Here is a 15,875-nt window from a genome sequence, read left to right as displayed (position 1 = left end):
TTGTCCAGCTCCTCCCCTAGGGAGGTGCACAGAGCTCTGCCAGGTGGCCCCTTGATTCTGCCATCTTGGAAACGAAATGAGAAGAGGCCCATGGGAGCATCTGACTGGTTAGTCCTGCTGGGTGACGTCCCTTCACCCCTCTGATAGGTGGGTCATTGCAGTAAGTGTCCAACCCCCTTATTGGGATACTAAAGGGCTTCCCTGAGGGTGTGACCCTAGATTCCTATGCAAGAGCAAGATTTGTCTGCAAGACTTGAGGAACCGTCTGCAAGTCTCTTCTACAATGTACTTCTGCAACCTGGACACCGGAGCTGCTGCTGTTTGCTGGAACCAAGAGCAAGACTGTAACCAGTAGGAGGGTTCCTACTGCAATTTTGTTTCCAAGTTCTGCAAAGACTTCTGCAACCCCATGGCCGTGCATCCTCCAGAGTCTCAAGGACTGTGCCTGCACTTAGAAAGGCAATAAGGAATCTCTCTTGGAGTTAAGAAGTAACTCCCCTGTCCCCACAGGCCCCTCAACGTCGATGACCGTTTTATGGATCCTGCTGTCCCACAGACTCAAGGCTCTACAACACAGTTAGTGGTTCTGTGGCACTCCAGAGGTCTGACCTGTCTCCTTTGCAACTGAGAAGGCTGTGGTCCCTCGCTACAGCTGCTTGTCTGGATACCCTGGGCATCTTGTCTGTTTGTCGTTGCCAAGACTTGTTGACTCTTCAGTCCGAAGGCCTCCTGGCTCCAAGAAGCTCTGGCCTCCAGCACACGCCAGCTTCAAGAATGACATCCTCTGCAATTCTTACAATATGGGCACCCCTGTTTGCTGTGCTGCTAAGGCCTCCCTGTGACTCCATATGCCTGCCTCCAGAGGGCCCTGCTGGGGGACGCCATCAATTCCTGCTGGCTTTCCTGCTTGCTGAAGGCTGGCCCTGACCTACCTGCAAAGTTTGGGTCACCTGGACCTTGCTGGTCCCCACCAATCCTGTAATCTTTATGCAACTCTTCCATGGATTTGCCAAAGCTTGTTGCTGGTCCTACGTTACACTGACCCCTCTGCAATTCGACGATCAGTGTGGGCGACTCCTGGGATCTTTCTGCATTGCATGGACACCACAACTGCATTTCTTCATCTAATAGGAAAGCATCTCCAAGAAGGGTGCGCAGTGCCCTCCTTCACTGCCTGGGCACCTCCGGATGGTCTGGACTCTGTCCCCTCTTTCCTTAGGCCCTCTTCTTCAGGAATCCACACCTGGGTTCCGCTGACCTGGTCCACGGGTCACAACAGGTCACAACAGCAGCTGGGCAGCCGAGGTCCCCATTGACTTCAATGGGAGATTCCAACAAAACTTCACCCCTACGCGTCTTGGGTCTCTGGTGTAGATACTCCACTGTTCTGGGTATCCACCGGTGAGGGCACTTTCCAACCTCCCTTTTCCCAATGGGTTTCTTCGGGGTCCTCTGTGAAGGGTCCTAAAATGTGAAAACTCCAACTGCGACCTCCCAGTGTAATCCTACGGACACTGACCCAGGGTTACAACTCTGCACACAGGCGACTGGGGAATCCTACCAACTTACCTTTGGAGTTTTAGTACTTCCCCAGACGCAACGCTCCTTGGGTGGTAGTGTGGGTTGGGAGTGATTTTCGCATTCCATTTCTTTTAGTATATGGTTTGCCTACCCTAAGGGCCCATGTTTTTTTTATGCCTTTACTGATCTGTTGCTAAGTTTATTTTTTCATGACCATATCTCCGATTAGGAGATATACCAAAGTTAGTTCTAGAGTGTGTGTTAAAAATAAATATCATTTTTTTTTTTTAAACTGTTGTGGTCCTTTTCTGTCTGTACATCACTGACTGACCAGTGTGGTATTTGCAACCGTTTTGTACCTTCCTGGATAAGCCATAGCTGCTCTCCACAGCTACCCTTATGAGAGCTCTGGTTATCTAGAACCACCTACACTATCATTGAGGGTTACCTGTACTCAGTACAGGGTCCCTCACCTGTAGGTGTACACCATATACTGAACCTGCCTCCTACATGAGGAACTAGTAGATGCCAGTGGACTGGACACATCTCCAGACACTGGTTTGCTTTCTTCCCCTACCGTGGCTACAGAGGAGAGAGCATCATGTGAAATGGTGGTGAAGAGCGCAGTGGTGGTCCTCGACCTTGAACTGCCTTCTGTGGTGGTCAAGACTAATCTCTTAACAGAAGTGCCTCAGCCTAGGGCTTCCTCCTCGGAACCCCTCCCCCCCTTCAAAGAGGCACTGACTGATGTCCTGCTAGGATCATGGTCCAAACCTAGCACAGGGGCTCCTTTGAACAGGACAAATGCCCATCGCCTGCCCCAGGTGATCCTAGTGTCCTCACCCAACACCCCACTCCTGAGAGCTTGGTAGTCCAATCCTCAACTTCCCATGGCACATTCCTTTCTGCTCCCCTGGCAGGCTGAACACTTTAGGAAATAAAATGTTTCCTCCAGCAGCCAAGCATTGTAGAGTAGGAGGCTGGCCCTCCCTGTAGTGTGCAAAGCTAGGCACACTGCAGGGGGTTCAGGCAACCACACGTTGGTTTACAAAGGTAAAAACTAGATCACCTAATGCTCTAATTTTTAAGGTAGCTTGGTCGAGCAGTTAGGCTAATCTTGGAGAAGTGCAAATCATTTGTTGTACTCACAGGATCAATCTTGCAACTCACACAGTCAAAGAAATAACTCTACACCAATTTATAAAAATACTTCAGATTTTTATATAAAGTTTAAGACCACAGGGCGGCCAGGTGCAGAGCGAATCGGTGAGCCAGGAGCTGTGTGCAAAGAATCCCTCTGGAGCAGGAGGTAAGTTGGTTCAAACATCGTTTGTAGGAAAACTGGGGCACTCTGGTGCGTGGTCCGGGGTGTTCCTGAAGTCCCTCGACTGGGGATTCCTCCTGGTCCTTTTTCAGCCCCAGGCAGGCTGTTTTTTTTCGGTGTCCGATGTTAGCTGACCAGTAGCCAGGGTATTGGTATGGTTTGACCACTGGAGGGCACAGTGCCACCAAACTTGCCACACCTGCAGGTTTTTCCTCGTGGTCGTAGGTGTGTGATTTGGTTTAGCTGCTGCTTCGATTCAGGAGTTAGCAGCTGGTCAGTGAAGTGACACTCAACTGGCTTGCTGGTTACTTGCTGTTGTAGACTGGTACCTCCACTCTGAAGGGAGTTCTATGGCGATTTTCCAAGCCTGGAGATCCTCTGGGGTCTTTAGAGTTTTTCCAGTTGTCCAGCAGCTCCTCAGCAGCAATTGTTGGGTCCTGGGTGCAGCAGGCAGTGTTTGGTGCCTTTTCTTTGTTGCAGCACGTCCACAGTTCTTGTGCCTTGGATCTTCTTGGTGCTGGTCTTCTTTTGTCCGTCAAATCTGATTTCCTGGTCTAGGGATGCCAACTAAATACTGTATTCAGTGGGAGTTTTAGGGGCAACCTGGTAGTGGCCAAGGGGTCATCTACCTTAGGGTGGCTACACCCACAAAGTGACCACTTCCTGTGGGGAGGAGTCGCTTTGCTTCCCTGTCCCTGGTTGGCTACTTTTTTCCAAGATGGAGGAAAGTGAAATGGAGTGTCCACCTCGCAGGCAGCACCTTAAGGGTGGTGCATGCCAGATGGGCCCACTCCTCCTACCCTTTGAATATTTTTCCGCCGTTGCTCCCATCAAAAGTGGGGGTTTGCATCGGGGGCGGCCATCTGCTGCTAGTAGCTGCTTGGAGGTCGAGTTTGAAGGACGGTAAGCCCTTCAAAGCTCTTAGGCAGGGTTGTGCACATTCTGGGGAGGTGGGATAGCACCTCTTCCCAGGAAGGGCTTTGTTCTCTGGCCCCAGACAGAAATGGCTCTCTCCCTAGGGTTCCAGAATCCTGTCTGTTGGTGGCAGCCTGATTGGGACTGGCCAGCAACCATGCCAGGGTGGTTAGCTTAAGAAGGGAGCACCTCTAAGGCGATGCCTGGGTACATTTTATAATAATTCAACACTGGTACCAGTTTGTATTTATCATTCTTAGTTGTTTGATACCAAACAATCCAGGTTTCAGAGTGCCCATCATGGAGCTGTGAAACTCACACTGACCAGTGTCCAGTGAATGCATTTAAAATGGCTGCTCTTTTCACTCACTATGTCCCAGGTTTGGCAAGGACACAGTGGGGGCATATTGCTCATTCTGCTATGCCCTCACATACAGTATAGTGAACCCTGCCATAGGGCTAGAAGGCCTGCTAGAGGGGTGACTTATCTATATTGTATGCAGTGTGTAGTGGACTGGGCATACAGGCAGTGTGCCATGACGAGTTTGCATTTTAGGACTGCACCAGGGCACTCAGCCTGTAATGGCAATGCTTGGTGCATCTGGATGCATGTTCCTAGAGAGAGGCACAATCAGTGTTACCCTTATTACCCCATGCCCTAGGTACCCAATGGTACCCAAGTACCTTTTACTAGGGACTTATAGTGGCAGCTAAAGGTGTTGCCAGTTACCTTTGCAATTTTCAGGGAAAGAACACTGGCAACCTTGTTAGCAGGATCCCAGTGCACTCCAGTCTAAGTTGCATCCAGAAACGAGGCAAAAAGTGTATGGGGTGGTGGGTTGGGTACTGCAACAAAGTTCCAGTTTCCCACATGCGGTTGGTAAACACATGATGCCTTTTGGGTTGCTACTCACACACGTTGTGGGACATGGTTGCGCAAGTGCTGGCACAGGTCATGGACGAGGTCCAGGCCGTCCTCTCCTAAGCAATAAAAGACGGGAGAGATGGAGCAAAGTTCACCATCGTGTGGATTGGACTCGACCAACTCACTGGGCAGAGCAGTTTTGTCTACAGTGGCTCTTAAGTGTCATGCCTGGGTGAGAACATCTGGGTTTTCCGGGGATGCCCAGGCCAGCATCATGGACATGCCCTTCAGTGGGACTCGTCTCTTTCAAGAGAAGAGAAGGCACACTCTGAGCTGGAGCGCTTCAAGGACTCATGGGCTACGGCCAAGTCGTTGGGCCTCTCAGTGAACCCACTTCCCCAGTCAGCCTTTAGCCTCTCTTCTTGCCACCGTGCCTACCCTGTGCCAGCCACTATCCTGTGCAACGTTCCCAAGTTTGTGTGGACGAGGCTGCAGTGCAAATCAGCCCAGTGGCCGGGTATCCAGAGGTCATCCACCACCAAGCCTCCAGCAGCTTCAGCCTCTAAGCCCTCCTCATCTCCCTATTAGGGAATATGTCTGTCCAGCTGATCCATTATCCATTATCCATTATCAATCTCCCCCAGTGGCAAACCATAACATCAGAAAAGCAGATCTTGCAGTTAATTCGGAGAGACTACTCCCTCCCCTTTGAATCTTGCCCCTCCCTTATACCTCCAACACTAAATCGGCTGATGGAGGATCAGACTCCTTTCCCTGCCCCAACCAGATTGAACAGTGGTGACAGATGCATCACTCCTGGGATTGGGCGGCCATCTGGGAGAGGTGGAGCTCAGTGGACTTTGGGCTCTGGTGGAATCCAGACTCCACATGAACTTGCTGGAGCTCCAGGTGATCAAGGTAGCATTGAAAGCATTTCTTCCCTCTGTCAAAGGAAATATATTGCAGGTGTTCACGGACAACACGACCACCATGTGCTACTGCAACAAACGGGGGATAGGATAGGGCATATCCCTGGTGGTTCCACACCTGGCACGTTCTTTGAAAGCCAGGGCGGACAAACTCAGTCGTCATGCCTAACATATCACAAATGGCATCTCCATTTGGAAGTTGAGCAAGGTCTCTTTTTAGCAGTGGGATGGCCTTGGTTAGATCTGTTTGCCTCCAAAGAGAACGCTCAATGTCAGCAGTTTTGCTCTTTTGAGTTTCCAAGGCAGCTGTTGCTTGGAGACGCTTTTCGTCTCAAGTGGAGCTCAGGCCTCCTGTACGTCTTTTCGCTCATACCACGTCTGCCCATTGTTCGCAAGAAGATCTATAACGACTGGGTCCAAGTCATCTTTATGGCTCCAGATTGGGCACGGAGAGTCTGGTATTCTGATCTGCTGAGAATGAGCATAGATCCTCCGATCAGGCTGCCTCTTCGGGAAGATCTTCTGTCTCAGCAGCAGGGGAGGGTTCACCACCTGAACCTTTCAACTTTCCACCTTCTTGCGTGGAGATTGAGCGGCAGCAGTTGACAGCTTTCGGCCTTCCTCCATAAGTCTGTATTGTTATTATATTATCCAGGTGTCCCTCCACTAAGACAGTGTATACCTGCCAATGGCACAAAATGGTGTTACACTGTACTGAAAAGTCTATTGCCTCTCTGCCTCTCTTTCTGATATTCTTCTCTTTCATTCTTACCCTTGCCCAGCAGGGCTGTGCTCTGGGTACTCTTAATGGTTATCTCTCTGCTCTGTCTACCCGGCCAGCCTTCTCTGTTTAATCAGCCTATGGCAAATAGGCATCTGAAAGGGCTTGTACATATGTTTCCCACTTTTCCCTTTATCATGCTTCAGTCGGACCTCAATTTGGTTCTGACTTACCATCCAAGCCTCCCTGTTTTACTGTGTTTCCAGACAAAGTGGTGCTTCGCACTGAGGCCTCTTTCCTTTCTAAAGTGGTGACCCTGTTCCATCTGAGACAGTCTGTCACCCTGCCCACTTTTTACACTCCTCCACATCCCTCTGAAGAGGTGGAGCAACTCCACCGTCGGAAGCCAAAAAGAGTGTTGTCGTTCTACCTTGACCGCATGCAGGAAGCTGGCTCTCTATATGGTGAAGTAAAAAGAAGTATACCGTGCAGAGATTCCAGTGGATCCCCAGTTGGTTTACAGAGGCTAAAGTAGATAGGACTAATGGTCTATTTAGTGCTAGTGTGGGCAAGCTGTTCGGCTTATCAGAGGGTTGTGCTAAGCAATTGCTGTACTCACAGAGACAATAAATGAGACACACACTCAGAGTAAATCTAAGACCAAATTTAGAAAAATAACACTTCTTGTATATGTTTTGAACCCACAAACTTTGTAATCAGTGTAGGAGGCTGGCATGGCTTGTAGTGGGTACCAAGGGGTACTTACACTCTGTACCAGGTCCAGTTATCCCTTATTAGTGTAGAAGAGGTGTTTCTAGCAGATTAGGCTGATAGAAGGTAGCTATAGCAGAGCAGCTTATGCTGAACTAGGAGACATGCAAAGCTTCTACTATACCACTGGTGTCATATGCACAATATCATAAGAAAACACAATACACAGATATACTAAAAATAAAGGTACCTTATTTTTATGACAATATGCCAAAAGTATCTCAGTGAGTACCCTCAGTATGAGGATGCCAAATATACACAAGATATATGTACACAATACCAAAAAATATGCAGTAAAAGCAAAAGGAAGTAATGCAAGCAATGTAAAGTTACAGTAGATTGCAATAGGAGCACATAGGTATAGGGGCAACACAAACCATATACTCCAAAAGTGGAATGCGAACCACAAATGGACCCCAATCCTATGTGAGCTTGTAGAGGGTCGCTGGGACTGTAAGAAAACAGTGAGGGTTAGAAAAATAGCCCACCCCAAGACCCTGAAAAGTAGGTGTAAAGTGCACCTATATTCCCCAGAGAGCACAGAAGTCGTGATAGGGGAATTCTGCAAGGAAGACCAACACCAGCAAAGCAACCAAAGTGGATTTCCGGACGGGAGTACCTGTGGAACAAAGGGACCAAGTCCAAGAGTCGCGACAAAGTCGAGAGTGGGCAGATGCCCAGGAAATGCCAGCTGAGGGTGCAAAGAAGCTGCCACCGGATTGAAGAAGCTGTGGATTCTGCAAGAACGAAGAGGTCTAGAAACTTCCCCTTTGGAGGATGGATGTCCCACGTCGTGAAGAAGCTTGCAGAGGTGTTCCCACGCAGAAAGACCGCAAACAAGCCTTGCTAGCTGCAAGGGTCGCGGTTAGGGTTTTTGGGTGCTGCTGTGGCCCAGGAGGGACCAGGATGTCGCCACTTGGATGAGGAGACCGAGGGGCGTCCAGCAAGTCAGGGATCCCTCACAGATGCAGGCAGCACCCGCAGAAGTACCGGAACAGGCACTTAGAAGAGGAGTGAGCCGGAGCTCACCCGAAGACACAAAAGGGAGTCCCACGATGCCGGAGGACAACTCGGGAGGTTGTGCACTGCAGGTTAGAGTGTCGGGGACCCAGGCTTGGCTGTGCACGAAGGAAATCCTGGAAGAGTGCACAGGAGCCGGAGCAGCTGCAAATCACGCGGTATCCAGCAATGCAGTCTAGCGTGGGGAGGCAAGGACTTACCTCCACCAAACTTGGACTGAAGAGTCACTGGACTGTGGGAGTCACTTGGACAGAGTTGCTGAGTTCCAGGGACCACGCTCGTCGTGCTGAGAGGGGACCCAGAGGACCGGTGATGCAGTCTTTTGTTGCCTGCGTTTGCAGGAGGAGGATTTCTTCAGAGCTTCTGGTGCAAGAAGGAGGCAGGCTACCCCCAGAGCATGCACCACCAGGAAAACAGTCGAGAAGGCGGCAGGATCAGCGATACAAGTTTGCAGTAGTCGTCTTTGCTACCTTGTTGCGGTTTTGCAGGCGTCCTGAGCAGTCAGCGGTCGATCCTTTGGCAGAAGGTGAAGAGAGAGATGCAGAGGAACTCTGATGAGCACTTGCATTCGTTATCTAAAGAATTCCCCAAAGCAGAGACCCTAAATAGCCAGAAAAGGAGGTTTGGCTACCTAGGAAGGAGGATAGGCTAGCAACACAGGTAAGAGCCTTTCAGAAGGAGTCTTTGACGTCACCTGCTGGCACTGGCCACTCAGAGCAGTCCAGTGTGCCAGCAGCACCTCTGTTTCCAAGATGGCAGAGGTCTGGAGCACACTGGAGGAGCTCTGGGCACCTCCCCTGGGAGGTGCAGGTCAGGGGAGTGGTCACTCCCCTTTCCTTTGTCCAGTTTTGCGCCAGAGCAGGGCTGGGGGATCCCTGAACCGGTGTAGACTGCCTTATGCAGAGATGGGCACCATCTGTGCCCATCAAAGCATTTCCAGAGGCTGGGGGAGGCTACTCCTCCCCAGCCCTGACACCTTTTTCCAAAGGGAGAGGGTGTAACACCCTCTCTCTGAGGATGCCCTTTGTTCTGCCTTCCAGGGCCAGGCCTGGCTGGACCCCAGGAGGGCAGAAACCTGTCTGAGGGGTTGGCAGCAGCTGCAGTGAAACCCCGGGAAAGGCAGTTTGGCAGTACCCGGGTCTGTGCTAGAGACTCGGGGGATCATGGAATTGTCTCCCCAATGCCAGAACGGCATTGGGGTGACAATTCCAATATGTTAGACATGTTACATGGCCATGTTCGGAGTTACCATTGTGACGCTATACATAGTTAGTGACCTATGTATAGTGCACGCGTGTAATGGTGTCCCCGCACTCACAAAGTCCGGGGAATTTGCCCTGAACGATGTGGGGGCACCTTGGCTAGTGCCAGGGTGCCCACACACTAAGTAACTTAGCACCCAACCTTCACCAGGGGAAGGTTAGACATATAGGTGACTTATAAGTTACTTAAGTGCAGTGGTAAATGGCTGTGAAATAACGTGGATGTTATTTCACTCAGGCTGCAGTGGCAGGCCTGTGTAAGAATTGTCAGAGCTCCCTATGGGTGGCAAAAGAAATGCTGCAGCCCATAGGGATACCCTGGGTACCTCAGTACCATATACTAGGGAATTATAAGGGTGGTCCAGTATGCCAATGTGAATTGGTGAAATTGGTCACTAGCCTGTTAGTGACAATTTAGAAAGCAGAGAGAGCATAACCACTGAGGTTCTGGTTAGCAGAGCCTCAGTGAGACAGTTAGTCATCACACAGGGAACACATACAGGGCACACTTATGAGCACTGGGGCCCTGGCTGGCAGGGTCCCAGTGACACATACAACTAAAACAACATATATACAGTGAAATATGGGGGTAACATGCCAGGCAAGATGGTACTTTCCTACAATCCGGTTAGTAGTTTTTCAAGAATAAATACTTTTCAGATTCAAAAATCAACACAGTGTAAATTCTTAGAGTACTTCAGTGATATCTGTGGTGGAAAACAATGTTAAACAACCAGAGGGTTAGCAGTGACGTATGAGGCCAATCTGAGGGAGTTAAGGTAAGTACTTAGCACTGATCAGAACCACACCAGCATGTCACTCCGGGCAGCACCTTCGCTTGTGTGTGTGTATATATATATATATATATGTATGTGTGTATGTATATATATATATATATATATATATATATATATATATATATATATATATCCCAATGATCAGCCTTCCTATCCTGCTCTTGGGGTGAGACTGGCCCCAAGTCCACTAGGTATTGATGCAACTTCTCAGAAGTACAGAAGTACAGTTACTTAATTGGTGTTCCTTCATAATTAAATGATAGAGCCCATCAAAATCTTGCACCTGACTTCCGTTTAGCTAACCACCTAGTGTTTTCACTGAAAAGTCCTCAAAATCAACCCAGGACTGACTCAGGATTTTGTGAGTCTCCCTGAACCTAATTCTATATTCTTCAGTGGTCAACACAAATCCCTCAATCAGGGTAGCCTTCATGAGATCATAAGATGTTGCCATCCGACTCATTCAGTATGAGGAGTCTATCCCTACACTTTCCTGAGAACAGTTCCCAAAAGAGGTTTCCCCAGTGCGGTTTGGCAAGTCTTCTGGAAACACAGGCCCTCTCATAGGCTGTGAACTACTTCCTCATATTTGGGGTCAGTCCCTTTGGGGATTTTAGGGTCACAGTGGTCTACTCTGTCCCTACTTATTAAATTGCTGCCACCATTCATGAGTGCTGAACCCATTTCTATTCTTTCCCTTTCCCTTCCTATAGCTAAAATCCTGTTTTCCAGGTCCAGCCTCTTAGGTAATCTCTCTAAGAGAGCAACTTCTTCAGAGATTTAATGTAGGAAGGTGGCTCTGTATATACTATCTCAAAGTGAGAGATAGTGTGCACAGAGTCCAAGGGTTCCCCTTAGAGGTTGATAGTGGCAACTAGATAATACTAATGCTCTATTTTGTGGTAGTGTGGTCGAGCAGTAGGCTTATCAGGGGGTAGTGTTAAGCATTTGTTGTACACCCAAAGGCAATAAATGAGGAACACACCCTCAAAGACTTAACTCCAGGCCAGGTTTTATATTGAAAAATATATTTTCTTATTTTTTTTTTAGAACCACAAGATACAAGATTTGAGGTAAGTACATAAAATGCAAGGTACTTCACACAGGTAAGTATAGAACTTTGATTTAAAATAGTACACACAGTTTAGGCAATAATTATTTTAAAAGTGGACACTGTGCAAAAATCAACAGTTCCTGGGGGAGGTAGGTTTGGTTAAGTTTCTCAGGTAAGTAAAGCACTTACACAGTCAGTTTCCGGGGCATAGGCAGCCCACCGTTGGGGGTTCAAGGCAACCCCAAAGCCACAACACCAGCAACACAGTGCCGGTCAGGTGCAAAGGTCAAAGGAGGGCCCAAAACTCATAGGTGCCTATGAAGAACAGGGGTGCTCTGGTTCCAGTCTGCTTACAGGTAAGTACCTGCATCCTTGGTGAGCAGACCAGTGGGGTTTTGTAGAGCACTAGGGTGGGGGAGGTTTGGGGGTCACAAGCCCACAAAAAACACCCTCAGCGGCACAGGGGCAGCCGGGTGCAGTAGGCAAAGTAGGTGTTGGGTTTGCTATTGAAAGCAATGGAGGGACCCGGGGGTCACCAAGGCGATGCAGGAAGGGCACAGGGGGGCTTCCCAGGCCAGACAATGAGTGGGCTGGGATGAGGGCTGCATGCTGGTCACTCCTGCACTGGTAGGTGGTTCCTCTCGGTCCTGGGGGCTGCGAGAGCAGTGCTTGGTCCAGGCATCGGTTCCTTTGTTATCAGACAGTCGTGGTCAGGGGGAGCCTCTGGATCTTCTCTGCAGGCATCGCTGTGGGAGTGCAGGGGGGTCGACTCAGGGTACCCATGTAGTTGTATTCGCCTGGGAGTCCGCTCTGCAGTGTTGGTTCTCCTGAACTCGAGTAGGGGGCATTGGGTGCAGAGCGTGCAGTCTCACGCTTCCGGCGGGAAGAGAGAGTTCTTTGAAAGTTGTTTCTTTGTTGCAAAGTTGGTGCAGGTTTTGAACAGTGCCGCTAATCTCGGGAGTTTCTTGGTCCTTCGGGTTCAGGGCAGTCCTCTAAGTCCTCAGAGGTCGCTGGTCCCTGTCGGATGCATTGCTGTGCAGGTTCTTTGAGTCTGGAGACCGTCCGGTGGGGCTGGGGCCAAGTTAGTTGTCGTCTCTGCGGGGCTTTCAGGTCAGCAGTCCTTCTTCTTGTTGTAGGTTGCAGGAATCTGATTTCCTGAGTTCAGGGTCGCCCCTAAATACTAAATTTAGGGGTGTGTTTAGGTCTGGGAGGCAGTAGCCAATGGCTACTGTCCTTGAGGGTGGCTACACCCTCCTTGTGCCTCCTCCCTGAGGTGAGGGGGCACATCCCTATTCCTATTGGGGAAAACCTCCAATCTCAAGATGGAGGATTTCTAAAGGCAGGGGTCACCTCAGCTTAGGGGCTGTCCTGACCGGTGGGTGACTCCTCCTTGTTTTCCTCATTATCTCCTCCAGCCTTGCTAACAAAAGTGGAGGCAGTGGCCGGAGGGGCGAGCATCTCCACTAGCTGGGATGCCCTGGGGTGCTGTAACAAAAGGCATAAGCCTTTGAGGCTCACCACCAGGGGGTTACAGTTCCTGCAGGGGAGGTGAGAAGCACCTCCACCCAGTACAGGCTTTGTTCCTGGCCGCAGTGACAAAGGCACTCTCCCCATGTGGCCAGAAACTCGTCTGGTTGTGGCAGGCTGGCAGAGACTGGTCAGTCTAGCACTAGGAGTCAGACTGATATTCAGGGGGCATCTCTAACATGCCCTCTGGGTGTATTTTGCAATAAATTCCACACTGGCATCAGTGTGCATTTATTGTGCTGAGAAGTTTGAAACCAAACTTCCCAGATTTCAGTGTAGCCATTATGGAACTGTGGAGTCCGTATTGGACAAACTCCCAGACCATATACTCTTTATGGCTACCCTGTACTTACAATGTATAAGGTTTTGCTTGGACACTGTAGGGGCATTGTGCTCATGCACTTATGCCCTCATCTGTGGTATAGTGCACCCTGCCTTAGGGCTGTAAGACCTGCTAGAGGGGTGACTTACCTATGCCACGGGCAGTGAGAGGTGGGCATGGCACTCTGAGGGGAGTGCCATGTCGACTCAGTCATCTTCTCCCCACCAGCACACACAAGCTGTGAAGCAGGGTGCATGTGCTGATTGAGGGGACCCCAGGGTGGCATAAGACATGCTGCAGCCCTTAGAGACCTTCCCTGGCATCAGGGCCCTTGGTACCAGGGGTACCAGTTACAAGGGACCTATCGTGTGCCAGGGCTGTGTCAATTGTGGGAACAAAGGTACAGTTTAGGCAAAGAACACTGGTGCTGGGGCCTGGGTAACAGGGTCCCAGCACACTTTCAATCATAACTGTCACCAACATGCAAAAAGTCAGGGGGTAACCATGCCAAGGAAGGCATTTCCTTACACAGGATATTTTGGGGAGAAAGATTTACTAGACATTGCAGAAGTACCTAACTATTCAGTCCTGTTGATGTGCTATTGTCGTTCTCACTGGAATTCAATTAATCAATTCTTGGAATATCTCCTGTGTAAAAAAGTGGAGACTGTGGAATTTGTCAAGGAAAGGATGTTGACTTCACTCAGCCTGACTGGTGTAGCAAGGGATAGTTGACCTGGCTATTGTGAATATTTGTCACAGAGTCTCTTTGACATACTCTTCCTGGCTACCTGTCAATTAACAGGCCATCTCTTTTTGGGTCTCAGGTGGATAAGGAAATCCTGAAGATGAAACCAGAGATTGAGAACTTGACGTTTCTGGGGCCTGTTCCTTCACATTCATTTTAGAACCTTCAACAATGTTAAATGAAATTCTCACATTCCATACTGGAACAGGCCGCTGCTGGAGCTAAAACAGCAACATCAGCACACCTTTAAATGGCAAAAGTCTCCTTGAGTAATAAATAGAGGCCTACAGCTTTTTACTGTCTCAATGAATGCTCCATCAGTACAATTACTCCATCATTCCGAGACCACTGACAAGCACTGTGATGGGCGGTAGTATTTCTTCCTTTCTCCCTGCTTTGCAGGAAATTGCAAAAGACATATAGGGGGTAATTACAACTTTGGAGGAGGTGTTAATCCGTCCCAAAAGCAACGGATATACCACCAGCCGTATTACGAGTTCCATAGGATATAATGGACTCGTAATACGGCTGGTGGTATATCCGTCACTTTACCGTCACTTTTAACACCTCCTCCAAAGTTGTAATAACCCCCATAGTGCTAGATATTATTCAGAATTGGAACACAATTAGTCTTTACACCTTTCCCCCTCAGATTCCACCAGGCGGTATGAATACTGTAGTGTTGGAAGCTTGTTCATGAGACCTTGACACTTTTAAAGAAAGGCTTGATAGAACCAGTGCCAAAACATGAATGAGACATTGGAGTCCACTAATGTCATTTCATCATTAAGAAGAAATCAAGATTTTCACTTTTTGGAATCAAAGTAGGTGAACAAATGGGTGTAGAGAGAAAAAATTCAGGATGCTGGCTCTTCATCAAAAAAGTCCATCTCTTCAGGAAAATGATTGAACAGGATGCCGGTTGTTATGTCACCATATACACAGTCACAGAGTTTTCTTAAAATTCAAAATTGTCAAAAATCACTACCAAAAAAAGTACTTCCAATTGGTATGAAGTCGGCTCCCAGAGTTCTTTTTTTCAAAAATTGTGGCAGTAGTTGCAGCATATCTACACAGCAAGGGAGTGTTTATGTATCCCTGTATGCACAATTGGTTGATGAAAGATTCCTCTCATTCAGAACCCCTGCAGGACATGGTGTTGTCAGTAGATCTGCCTTTCACATTCATTTGAATATCAAGAAAAGAATTCCATGTAGAATCCTCACCCACGGGGAATGCACTTAGAATCAGTTGAGAGAGAATTTCTCAGTACTTTTCCTTCAGTGCCTCTTTTTCCCGAGGTGATCACCAGATTCAGACACTGTAGAGCCAAGATGATTCTCATTGCGCTGGATTGGCCTTACAGTGGTAGTATATAATGCTTCAGATGTCAATTCTGCCAAACAACAGACTACTGATGAGGCTGCATCTGCTGTGCAGGATGTTTGACAGAGTCTTCCATACTACCTTCCCATTGCTGAACACGACTGCATGACACCTGAGCTCAACGACTATGTACATTTGATGTTACCCACGGGTGCATGACCATCCTGATAGAGGCCAAGCGTCCCTCCTCAGGGTTTTGTACAGATTCAAATAAAACGGGTCTGCTTTTACTGAATCAGCAAGCAAGGAGACCTGAGAACATCCTAGGAGAAGGTGGTGTCATTTGTTTATGTGGCTGCATCACTGCTTCCTGTGAATAGTCTTCTCAAACATCCAGTGATTAAAGATTTCCTGTGGGATCTTAGAAAAGTGTTTTCTTCTGTTAGAAGACCTTCTGCTCCTTAAATATGGTGCTCTCTAAAACGATTGGGCCTCACTTTGATTCTTAGCACAAGGCAGATTAATCTTGTGTTAAAGGTTGTCTTTTAGTGACTAATACATCTGTGAGAAGAGTGATCTTCTGTGTTTGATTTTTCGTCTCTCTAGCTTGTTTTCCATGAGTTTGGTTGCCTGCTTTTGGCCTCTGTTTGATGTATCGCTCTGAATCCCTATACTACCCCAGAGTTCCATGTGTGTTCACCCTTGACTTTACAAATTTTCCTTCACCCTTATTCAGTTTAAACTTTAAGCACTTGTACCACATATGACAGACC

General features: G+C 48.6%; 1 protein-coding gene across 6 annotated transcripts in view; it reads left to right on the top strand.

Annotated features, from left to right (window-relative positions):
* Positions 1–15,875, top strand: part of CPLANE1 (ciliogenesis and planar polarity effector complex subunit 1) — a 1,992,329-nt gene that overhangs the window by 1,401,847 nt on the left and 574,607 nt on the right. The gene's annotated exons all lie outside the window — the stretch shown is intronic.

This window comes from Pleurodeles waltl, chromosome 1_1 (assembly GCF_031143425.1).
Source record: "Pleurodeles waltl isolate 20211129_DDA chromosome 1_1, aPleWal1.hap1.20221129, whole genome shotgun sequence".
Taxonomy (NCBI): Eukaryota; Metazoa; Chordata; class Amphibia; order Caudata; family Salamandridae; genus Pleurodeles; species Pleurodeles waltl.
The sequence above is the reverse complement of the archived record's forward strand: the minus strand, read 5'-3'. Positions and strand labels throughout refer to the sequence as shown.